The following is a 9,125-nucleotide window of genomic DNA, read 5'->3' as shown; positions in this document are numbered from 1 at the left end:
TTAAAATGAATATTTGAGACATATCCTATTGTTCCAGCAACCTGTAACTTATAGACTGTCTTTTACACATGACGAACTTCCTTTGGTTAAATTTTGAGGCAATTCGGAGAGAAAATGTTTCCGAGGCTGAAAAAACGTCAAGCTTACCCCCTTGTCGTTTTTTCAAAAATCGGCCGAAGTTTTTGTCTTCCAAATCGCCTGAAATTTCATACCTAGGTGTAATTGGGGGCGAGGAGCAGGAAAATCTTGGTTTTAGTCGTCTACGATGGCTACTTTTTGAGATAATGCCTCATTTCGGATAGTACGACGGTTTAAAATCCAGATTAAAATGAATATTTGAGACCCATCCTATTGTTTCAGCAACCTGTAACTTGGAGACTGTCTTTTACACATGACGAACTTCCTTTGGTTAAATTTTGAGGCAATTCGGAGAGAAAATGTTTCCGAGGCTGAAAAAACGTCAAGCTTACCCCCTTGTCGTTTTTTCAAAAATCGGCCGAAATTTTTGTCTTCCAAATCGCCTGAAATTTCATACCTAGGTGTAATTGGGGGCGAGGAGCAGGAAAATCTTGGTTTTAGTCGTCTACGACGGCTACTTTTTGAGATAATGCCTCATTTCGGATAGTACGACGGTTTAAAATCCAGATTAAAATGAATATTTGAGACCCATCCTATTGTTTCAGCAACCTGTAACTTGGAGACTGTCTTTTACACATGACGAACTTCCTTTGGTTAAATTTTGAGGCAATTCGGAGAGAAAATGTTTCCGAGGCTGAAAAAACGTCAAGCTTACCCCCTTGTCGTTTTTTCAAAAATCGGCCGAAATTGTTGTCTTCCAAATCGCCTGAAATTTCATACCTAGGTGTAATTGGGGGCGAGGAGCAGGAAAATCTTGGTTTTAGTCGTCTACGATGGCTACTTTTTGAGATAATGCCTCATTTCGGATAGTACGACGGTTTAAAATCCAGATTAAAATGAATATTTGAGACCCATCCTATTGTTTCAGCAACCTGTAACTTGGAGACTGTCTTTTACACATGACGAACTTCCTTTGGTTAAATTTTGAGGCAATTCGGAGAGAAAATGTTTCCGAGGCTGAAAAAACGTCAAGCTTACCCCCCCTTGTCGTTTTTTCAAAAATCGGCCGAAAATGTGGGTCTTCCAAATCGCCTGAAATTTCATACCTAGGTGTAATTGGGGGCGAGGAGCAGGAAAATCTTGGTTTTAGTCGTCTACGATGGCTACTTTTTGAGATAATGCCTCATTTCGGATAGTACGACGGTTTAAAATCCAGATTAAAATGAATATTTGAGACCCATCCTATTGTTTCAGCAACCTGTAACTTGGAGACTGTCTTTTACACATGACGAACTTCCTTTGGTTAAATTTTGAGGCAATTCGGAGAGAAAATGTTTCCGAGGCTGAAAAAACGTCAAGCTTACCCCCTTGTCGTTTTTTCAAAAATCGGCCGAAATTTTTGTCTTCCAAATCGCCTGAAATTTCATACCTAGGTGTAATTGGGGGCGAGGAGCAGGAAAATCTTGGTTTTAGTCGTCTACGATGGCTACTTTTTGAGATAATGCCTCATTTCGGATAGTACGACGGTTTAAAATCCAGATTAAAATGAATATTTGAGACCCATCCTATTGTTTCAGCAACCTGTAACTTGGAGACTGTCTTTTACACATGACGAACTTCCTTTGGTTAAATTTTGAGGCAATTCGGAGAGAAAATGTTTCCGAGGCTGAAAAAACGTCAAGCTTACCCCCCCTTGTCGTTTTTTCAAAAATCGGCCGAAATTTTTGTCTTCCAAATCGCCTGAAATTTCATACCTAGGTGTAATTGGGGGCGAGGAGCAGGAAAATCTTGGTTTTAGTCGTCTACGATGGCTACTTTTTGAGATAATGCCTCATTTCGGATAGTACGACGGTTTAAAATCCAGATTAAAATGAATATTTGAGACCCATCCTATTGTTTCCAGCAACCTGTAACTTGGAGACTGTCTTTTACACATGACGAACTTCCTTTGGTTAAATTTTGAGGCAATTCGGAGAGAAAATGTTTCCGAGGCTGAAAAAACGTCAAGCTTACCCCCCCTTGTCGTTTTTTCAAAAATCGGCCGAAATTTTTGTCTTCCAAATCGCCTGAAATTTCATACCTAGGTGTAATTGGGGGCGAGGAGCAGGAAAATCTTGGTTTTAGTCGTCTACGATGGCTACTTTTTGAGATAATGCCTCATTTCGGATAGTACGACGGTTTAAAATCCAGATTAAAATGAATATTTGAGACCCATCCTATTGTTTCAGCAACCTGTAACTTGGAGACTGTCTTTTACACATGACGAACTTCCTTTGGTTAAATTTTGAGGCAATTCGGAGAGAAAATGTTTCCGAGGCTGAAAAAACGTCAAGCTTACCCCCTTGTCGTTTTTTCAAAAATCGGCCGAAATTTTTGTCTTCCAAATCGCCTGAAATTTCATACCTAGGTGTAATTGGGGGCGAGGAGCAGGAAAATCTTGGTTTTAGTCGTCTACGATGGCTACTTTTTGAGATAATGCCTCATTTCGGATAGTACGACGGTTTAAAATCCAGATTAAAATTAATATTTGAGACCCATCCTATTGTTTCAGCAACCTGTAACTTGGAGACTGTCTTTTACACATGACGAACTTCCTTTGGTTAAATTTTGAGGCAATTCGGAGAGAAAATGTTTCCGAGGCTGAAAAAACGTCAAGCTTACCCCCTTGTCGTTTTTTCAAAAATCGGCCAAAAATGTGGGTCTTCCAAATCGCCTGAAATTTCATACCTAGGTGTAATTGGGGGCGAGGAGCAGGAAAATCTTGGTTTTAGTCGTCTACGATGGCTACTTTTTGAGATAATGCCTCATTTCGGATAGTACGACGGTTGAAAATCCAGATTAAAATGAATATTTGAGACCCATCCTATTGTTCCAGCAACCTGTAACTTGGAGACTGTCTTTTACTCTACCACCTGGCCTAATAATCCAACCTAGTTTGGGTATGACCTACCCCAAATTCATTCCCGCGACAAGCAGTAAAATCAAGTCTAAATAATGTACGGGTACAGGATTCGAACCGGGTGTACCAGCTCTCGGTAGAACACGCATTGGAACTATCCAGTGCACCTAGGTGCCTGTTGGTGTGTCTTGGGGGGGGGGGGGGGGGGGTGGGATTTTTATACTACTTATAATAATTCACTGCGTCCACTCAAGCAACAAAGAAAAGAAACATACACCCAGTAGAGTTGAACCAGGGTCTCGTGGCTCCCAGTCCCATACGTAGTTAGTGTAGCTACGGCGCCACCTATCATGCTATAAGATTTAGTACAATTAATTAAATGAACCCAACTAACCACACCATTAAAGACGTAATTTTTGTTTTATTTATTTGACCTCGGAAGTTTTTTCTTCTGGACAATTATGTGTATTCAAATTATCTTTCTTTTTATAAACTGGAAAAAAAAAGACGTCCAGTTGCATTCTCATCAAAAATTTGCCTAAAATTGAAGAAAGGCAAGGGGTAAGTCCAGCATTTTTATCACTGAAATCATTTTAAAAAACGACTAAAATGCTTGACTTCTGATGATGAAAAATGTTTGTTCCTTAAATTTTACACTTGGGTTTTTTTGATGAAAATGCTGGAATCACGACCTCTTTTGTTTTGTTTTGTAAGTGATTTTGTTTAATTTCGGGCCCGTAATGGATAAAAATCCTGGACTTACAACCCCTTGTGATGTTTTCCAATATTGAGGGTGCACAGTTTTGAAGTTTGATTTTACGTTAAAGGCTTTGCACAACAATAATGAAAGAGAAAACATTCAACCTTATTCCATTGCAATTTAATTTCGTACAGTTGCTATTAAAACTACGAGGCATTTAAATAACTACACGCAATATTTTGCAAATATCGGATGCATTAATAATAATAATAATTGTATTGTATCGTATCGTATTAAATTTTGTTCCTTAAACGGAACAAACCTCATTCCCTACGTGAAGGGTTACAACAATAACAAAACTTAAACTTATTATACAACACAGAAGAAGAGCTCTCGAGAGGTCAGCAAGAACAAATTTTAAATTATGTTTGGGTTTCGAAACACAATTAATAATGGTTTTCTTTTGAGAACTCACAAGGAAAATTATTTTTTTCTTGTCAGATAAGATACTAAAACCCGTGTAACTTTGACCCATGGTATCATACACTATCTTTCCGAATACAGTAAACATTTGGCAAAACAAATGAAATGAATTTGGATTTCAACATCCTCCAAGCAGTGAATACATACGATCCTTAAATTCTACACCTGTATATCTCCCAACCTCAACTTGTAATTTATGTGCTTAGCACCTAAACCTTGCTAAGCAGTGACGATATTGAGGATTGTGTAAAAATAACTTAGGTATGGCTATATGTCGAAGTTCTTTTTAAACGTCCTATGTGTATATATAATATTTGGTTTGCGGTAACACCATGTGTGTATCTACTTGCCAGGTAGAGTTTGTTCTTGGAGAACTGTCTTGCTTTATTCTACTACCGCAGAGTAGATGTTCGGGTATTCGGGAGACTTCTAAGTTCTGAAAAGAACTGTCCTGCTTATTAACTATTACCTGGGCGGATGGTGAAGAAATAGGCTGGGACTACTACTTTAGCTTAGGCCTATTTGATCGCAATTAACTATACTACCGCGGAGTAAGTTCTTGGGTTGGTCTCAACGTTTCGACTAGCTTGCTCTAGTCATTGTCAGGAGACTGAACAAACTCTACCTGGCAAGTAGATACACACATGGTGTTACCGCAAACCAAATATACATGTACATTGATACCTCACCATGCAATGCCTCAAATCCTATGACCTTTATGTACTAAGTTTATTTCTTTTGGTAATCTCTAAAAGCAGTTGCAAATAAATACATTACATAATTCTTTGGGTACTTTTTGTAACACTAAACACAATGTTTACAGATTTGCATTAAACTTACACCGTTTGAAGATACTGATAGTAGAAAGTTTACCTTTAAAAGTTACTTGCTGAGGTGATGTAGTTTGTGAGAAATGAGTAAAACAATGTCCTGAACATACGTTTTTACATGCTAAAAATTTTTTCGAAGAGGCAAAAATTATTTCCATGACATTGTTTTACTCATTTCTCAAAAAGTACAGCTTCACAGCAAGTCATTTTTTCAGGGAAGCTTTCTACCATCATTATCTTCAATTTGAGTAAGTTTAATGTAAATCTGTAGACATTAGGTTTTTTGTCCTACAAAAGTACCCAGACCCTTTAAATGCATCAACATAATAATAATACTTGGTTCTTATATAGCGCTTTGTATCACACCCTTAAGGGTCGAAACAAAGCGCTCAGTATTTTCCCTGCAAGGTATGTGGGGCCAGGTTTTTGAAGTATGGTATTGTTATCTTATAGCACCATGTAAATTGTTTTACAAGGTGCTGTGGTGCAATATGCTTCCGATTAAACCAGGAACACCGCGGCGTACCCCTACTCTTCTGATATACGCACTTAGTTCTTTACTGTTCATTACACAACACACAGGAGCACACTCCGGTTCGAGCATCGATTAGAGGATCAGCGCAGAAGATAAGTACACATGGCATAGTCTTTAATAGACATTCAAGTCTGTTTAATCACAATTTTCAGATTTTTCAAGGGTGAACAAAATACGGTAATTAGACTAAAATAGAAAGAACGCCATGCCCAATTGAAATCACCATAATAATTGCATCAATTTCAAAGTAAAGACATCGTGCAAAATGATTTATATACAGTTATTAAATTTTTTTTTGTAAATGTTAAAGGCACTGGACACTATTGAGAATACAGGGGTCACCTTCACAAAGAGTTGGGACTAGTCCTATCTTAGGACTAGTCCAATCTTAGGACTAGTCCTAGGAGATATTAAAATCCTAAGGCTAGTCCTAAGTTAGGACGAGTAACTCGAGTTAAAAGACTAGTCTTAAAGGCAGTAGACACTATTACTCAAAATAATTTTTAGAATAAAACCTTACTTGGAAATAAGTTATAGGAAGACGTTGATAGCATAAAACATCGTGAGAAACAGCTCCCTCTAAATTGATGTAGTTTTTGAGAAAGAAGTAATTTTCCTCAAATTTGATTTTGAAACCTCAAGTTTAGAATTTTAGGTCTCGAAATCAAGCATAAGAAAGCACACAACTTCGTGTGACAAGGGTGTTTTTTCTTTCATTATTATCTCGTAACTTTGATGACCGATTGAGCTAAAGTTTTCACAGGTTTGTTATTACATGCATATGATGAGATACAGCAAGTGAGAAAACTGGTCTTTGACAATTACCAAAAGTGTCCACTGTCTTTAACTCTTTGTGAAATCCACCCCTGGTCTTTGACAATATTACCAAACAGTGCCCAGTGCCTTTAAAGGGTCTGGGTACTTTTTACACAATGTCCACAGATTTCGAGAAATGAGTAAAACAATGTCACACAAGTTATTTTAGTCTCAGTATTAGCATGTTGAAACGTATTAGCATGTAAAGCTATAACATACCATACACGTAACTGGTTAATACGTTTTTACTTGCAATCACTGAAAGTGAGACGAAAGTGATTTTGGTGACTTGTTTTAGTACTCATTTCTCAAAAACTACAGCACCTCAGCAAGTAATATTGTAAGGGAAGCTTTCTATTACCATTATCTTCAAACTGAGTAAGTTTAATGTAAATCTGTGGACATTATGTTTTGTGTTACAAAAAGTACCCAAATCTTAAAATTGTTAAAATACAAAAATTTCACAAGTACAGTTACTTCCTCCAAAAGTTCTGATCCTGCGCCATTTTTTTCTTGAAGTTCTGAAACCATTTATCTAGGACCGTCATGGGGATCCAGCTGATGTTTGGCTGGGGTGTCATCTGCGACTGGTTTATTCCGAACGACGAGGCGTAGTTGTAGAAGTTCTCCAACATCTTCATGGAGAACTCTGAGAAGCTGGTCAAAGTCGACGTCTAAATAAATGGAGAGAAAACAAAAAGTAAGTAAAAGGCACTGGACCCCTTTGGTATCAGGCCGATCCATTTAGCTCCGCCCCATCAATCATTGCGTATTGACCAATCACATCCCATTGCGCAACACAAAGTCTGACATGCGTATGCTTGGCGTGGGCGGACGAGTTGTGCAGAATGGCATAGGAGAGCCTCACGTGTTCTTGCTCACATGTGCGCCGTGGGCGGAGCCTAATGGATCGGTCTATTGTCAGAGACCAGTTTTCAAGCACTTGCCATGCCCATGTATCCCAACATGTATGCCTAAAATGTAACAAACCTGTGGAAGTTTGCCTAAATCGATTATCAAACTTCCAGAAAATAGTCGAAGACAAAATTCTTTTTAGAAGTCTGAGAAAGGCTTCACGCCTGAAGTCTTTCGCAGATGCAAATATTTCAGTGAGAAATCACTTCTTTCTCTGAAACTTTGTTACTTCAGAGGGAGCCGTTTCTCACGATGTTTTATTTTATCAACAGCTCTCATCGAGTCGCATTGTGTTTCTGATCGTGATGTTCGATTGTGTTTCGTAGGTAAATTATGTCGTCGTAAATAGCGGTGAGCAACACCATTGGTTCACCAAGCAGGAAGCCACGACTATTGTTGTAGTTGTCGTGGAGGTACGAATTACCGAGTAGTTAAAAAACGATAGTCGCTACTCGACTAAGCAATCAATAGTTGCGATTTTGATACTAGTCGCAATAGTCGCCCAGGCATAATTGCATCAAGATTAATTGAAGACGTAATAATAATAAAGACAAGTTCTTATTCAGCGCATTTTTCAATAACCATCTCAATGCGCTTTAGATTAGTGCCCTGGTCATTGGGCAAATTACATCCCTGTAATCTTTCTCAGCCCCCCTGGGGAGTATACAGACCTGAACTGCTTTGGCACACCAGTGGCTTTTTCATACACAATATCAACCTCTACCCTCGCAGGTACCCATTTATACCCCTGAGTGGAAAGAAGCAACTATAGTCAAGTGTCTTGCTCAAGGACACAAGTGTCATGACTGGGATTCGAACCCACACTCCGCTGACTTTTCCACCTGAACTTAGATTCAATGCCCTTAATCACTCTGTCATGACACCCAACAAATCAGATGCAGCCCTTTCATTTTTCAAATGTTACTTAAGCTTCCAAATGTTTCCACCCCAGAAAAAGCCCTAATGTTTAGGACTCTGTTTCTGTGAACAGCACAAAAGGAAGAGTCCTATAGAGGGCTAGGCGCAACCTGAACTCCTGAGATACTGGGCCCAATTTCATAGAGCTGCTTGAAGACACTGGACACTATTGGTAATTGTCAAAGACCAGTCTTCTCACTTGCTGTATCTCAACATTTGCATAAAATAACAACCCTGTGAAAATTTGAGCTCATTCGGTCATCTAAGTTGCGAGATAATTATGAAAGAAAAAAACACTGCACGTCCTGTAGTCTAACCACTGAACCATCACAAAATTGTCATTGTAAAATGAGCAGTTAGCTGGTAGATTTCGAACCAACAACTTTCTGATTGCAAGTCCTGCAGTCTAACCACTGGACCACCATTAGCTTGGTAGGATTCGAACCCACAACCTTGTTATTGTAAGTCCTGCAGTCTACCACTGGAACACAGTTAGCTTTATAGGATTCGAACCCAGAACCTTGTGATTGCAAGTCCTACAGCCTAACCACTGAACCACAGTTAGCTTGGTAGGATTTGAACCCACAACCTTGTGGATGCAAGTCCTGCAGTCTAACCACTTGATCACAATTTGATTGGTAGGATTCAAACCAACAACCTTGTAACTGCAAGTCCTGCAGTCCAACCACTGGACCACAGTTAGCTGGGTAGGATTTGAACCCACAACCTTGTGATTGCAAGTCCTGCAGTCTAACCACTGAACCACAGTTAGCTTGGTAGTATTCGAACCAACAACCTTGTAACTGCAAGTCCTGCAGTCGAACCACTAAACCATCACAAAATTGTGATTCAGTAACTAGGGAACAATACTTATATTAGTCATTGTTAAACCAGCAGTTAGCTTGGTAGGATTCGAACCCACAACATTTTGATTGCAAGTCTAGAGTCTAA

Source organism: Asterias rubens, chromosome 15, assembly GCF_902459465.1.
Source record: "Asterias rubens chromosome 15, eAstRub1.3, whole genome shotgun sequence".
NCBI classification, from domain to species: Eukaryota; Metazoa; Echinodermata; class Asteroidea; order Forcipulatida; family Asteriidae; genus Asterias; species Asterias rubens.
This window is presented reverse-complemented; position numbering follows the sequence as displayed.